Source organism: Sinocyclocheilus anshuiensis, unplaced genomic scaffold, assembly GCF_001515605.1.
Source record: "Sinocyclocheilus anshuiensis isolate Anshui unplaced genomic scaffold, SAMN03320099.WGS_v1.1 scaffold3404, whole genome shotgun sequence".
Lineage (NCBI taxonomy): Eukaryota > Metazoa > Chordata > Actinopteri > Cypriniformes > Cyprinidae > Sinocyclocheilus > Sinocyclocheilus anshuiensis.
The window spans coordinates 69459-73350 of record NW_015549554.1 but is presented as its reverse complement, the minus strand read 5'-3'; positions in this window follow the sequence as shown (position 1 = coordinate 73350).

Genomic DNA, 3892 nt, shown 5'->3' with positions numbered 1-3892 from the left:
GTTAAGGTTTCAATTAATATATTGACAATCTAAAAATCACTGGGTTGAATTTGGGTAGTTTTTAGCCTAGCGGCTGGGTGAACAGAACAGAACACATGTTGGGCTAACTTGACCCAGAAGTTGGGTTGTTTACAGTATTATTTATGGGTTGATTGTAATCATTCATGTTTATAGTAATAATAATTATAATATATAACATCATATATGAATTAGTATTTACAGATTAACTTTATCCTCTAAATCTTTGTAAAACACGACACAACCAGTTTAAATAGCCTGTTTATTTTCGATGGGCAAACTTCTTAATACAGCCTATTTTATACCGTTTTTAACAAGTAAACAATAAAAAAAAGAGATGGTTACTACACATTCACTATAATAAAACCATGGTTAATTTTCGTAAGGGAATAAATGCCTACATTTAATTTTCAGAACTAAATTTGGTCCTGTGATGATGATTTTGTTTAACTATGTTTCCGAAATTAAATGTTTCACTTTAATTTCTCCACTACGCAGTAAACTACTTGGGAGAATGAGCCTCCAACATATTTACTTTCTAACTTTTTAAAGTTTATGGTTATGGTGCCACTTAACGGTAAAAGGCAGCAAATACACATTCCTAATGCTGCCGCCGCGGGAACATATTCTTATTGAGAACCATCTGTATTTCTCACAGCAAGTGTCATGGTGGACAGCAGCCTCACCTCGGCCAGATCTTCTGGAAATCACCGCTGGCTCTGATGTCTCTATAGAGGTTAAACATGAGATATAATTTGTTTCGTGTAATTCTAACGGACAGTCTTTGGTCTCATTAGTCTATTTGTTCCAGAGCAAATAGTTTTGGCTGAGGGCAAATTCTCATCACATTATATTTTATGTAACTTTAATGCTGTATATTAGAGCTGCCTTTGTACTTTTAACTGAAATTGCCTAGCAACTTTTATGATGGCTGTTGTTGTTTATTATTCAATAAATACTATTTTATATTCATAGTAGTATTTAGTATTGGGAAACAGTGTGTGTGCTCGTGATGGTGATTCCTCCATTAGATGCGACAAGAGACTGTTTTACGAGTCAGCGGTAAATATTTTATATTGAAAGAAACTGAAACTGAAGTAATTTTACTTTCAGCAACAGCTTGTAAGACGCAGTTAACAAATGCAGTGAGCAGTGCTGTCATCAGAAATCACCCTTAACAGATGAACGAATAGTACAACAAAGATATCGCTTTCCTCAGCGGACATTCTGACTAATGTTTTATTGTAACCAGTTTAAATAGCCTGTTTATTTTCGATGGGCAAACTTCTTAATACAGCCTATTTTATACCGTTTTTAACAAGTAAACAATAAAAAAAAGAGATGGTTACTACACATTCACTATAATAAAACCATGGTTAATTTTCGTAAGGGAATAAATGCCTACATTTAATTTTCAGAACTAAATTTGGTCCTGTGATGATGATTTTGTTTAACTATGTTTCCGAAATTAAATGTTTCACTTTAATTTCTCCACTACGCAGTAAACTACTTGGGAGAATGAGCCTCCAACATATTTACTTTCTAACTTTTTAAAGTTTATGGTTATGGTGCCACTTAACGGTAAAAGGCAGCAAATACACATTCCTAATGCTGCCGCCGCGGGAACATATTCTTATTGAGAACCATCTGTATTTCTCACAGCAAGTGTCATGGTGGACAGCAGCCTCACCTCGGCCAGATCTTCTGGAAATCACCGCTGGCTCTGATGTCTCTATAGAGGTTAAACATGAGATATAATTTGTTTCGTGTAATTCTAACGGACAGTCTTTGGTCTCATTAGTCTATTTGTTCCAGAGCAAATAGTTTTGGCTGAGGGCAAATTCTCATCACATTATATTTTATGTAACTTTAATGCTGTATATTAGAGCTGCCTTTGTACTTTTAACTGAAATTGCCTAGCAACTTTTATGATGGCTGTTGTTGTTTATTATTCAATAAATACTATTTTATATTCATAGTAGTATTTAGTATTGGGAAACAGTGTGTGTGCTCGTGATGGTGATTCCTCCATTAGATGCGACAAGAGACTGTTTTACGAGTCAGCGGTAAATATTTTATATTGAAAGAAACTGAAACTGAAGTAATTTTACTTTCAGCAACAGCTTGTAAGACGCAGTTAACAAATGCAGTGAGCAGTGCTGTCATCAGAAATCACCCTTAACAGATGAACGAATAGTACAACAAAGATATCGCTTTCCTCAGCGGACATTCTGACTAATGTTTTATTGTGAATATGAGATTGAGCTGAAGAATGAATGCTGTATCAGATGCAGGTAATCACACTCCATCTCTCTCTCATTATACTCTACATATAATACAGAGAGCTTTTAATACAGTGATACAATAAGCTTTCAATGAAGCAACTCAATGTTCCTTCGTTACTAAAGTTCTAAAGTAACGTTCTCGAATTAGTAACAGATCTTGAGCTTAGCTGTTAAACTGCAAACTGAGGTTTGAGTCCGTGTAGGAAGGAAGTAGTTCTGCACAAAAGAGGGTTTTTAAAGACACTCCGTTGTTTTTTCTTATATATTTACACACTCGTTCCATCAAACTGTTGTATAAACGCAATATCGCACGAGTAGCAGTGCGATATGGCTGTATATCAGCACAGACATGATTACCTGCTGCCGAATCTAGAGGTCTACACGGGTCCAAAAATTCGTACCCGAACCCGAAGAGACCCCTAAATGTGCTGCACTGAACCGACCCGGACCCGTCTATTATTTTGAAAGTTGGTCCCGGGCCCGTGCAGAACCGAGAAATGTCAAAAATGTACTACGCGGACCGTCAATTATTTGAAAGATGGACCCGAACCCGGCCGGGAAGACACAGACCCGACTGGACCCGATCGGCACATATTCCACAGCAAATTGCTATTAACAAGTCGATAAACAAGTTGCGAAAATTAACCTTTTTGTCTTACCTAATGTAAGAAGCCTTCTCCCTTGTACCTGACTGTGATGCACACAATCCTCCTTGCCAAGAAAGTTCCATCCGTGTTATTCCTCTCTTGCCAATTGAAATGCGTAGGCTAATCCACTCATTATTCCAGTTTCAAAAGTCCACTTGCTGTCACGGTGACGGATGACAAATGCGACTTTGCAGTTTTGCATTTTTTGTATCTCGAGTCAACTTGCATAATAATTTAGACTGTTTGCCCATTTGGATTATAATAACGATTGCTCGTCCAGTGCCATGGCTGCTGACGTTAGCTTTACTTATTTGCTATCATCTCTGTGCTCTCTGAGCCGAGTCTGAGCAAACATTTTAGATATAACAACCAGTGGCGGCTCGTCAGGGGAGGCAGGGGACGCACAGCTTCCCCATAATTTTGAGGTGAAAATGGGAGGAGGACGATTTAATGTTAATAAAATTCACAATTCATTTCAGTTAATGTCTCAGAATGTGTATTTTTTGTATGTAATTTCACAGTTGTAATACCATAACGTGAAAGCGCCGCTTTTCTATCGCGAATGTGCCGAATCTGCTGATGTAATTACAACCGCTAATGATAGAGAAGGAGAGGGGGAGGCTGGGGGAGAGATGAGCTCTCGTGCCTCCGTTGGTAAAAAAAATTAGCCAATAGGCCCTTTTCACAGTGACGTCAGCTTACTTCCACTTTCCCGCAAAGCAGTGTATCCAGTGTTGCCAATTTGGGGATTTTGTCGCCAAATTTAGCTACTTTCTCATTGTAGCTGCGACTTTTTTTTATTTTTTGCGACAAGGAGCTATTTTACCTATATTTAAATAAAACAAGCGATTTTTTTGGAGATTTTTTATTTTTTACTTGGCCACACCCTGCCGAAGGCCCGTGACCGCTAACGTTTGCTCTCAATCATGCCAGTGACTCTGC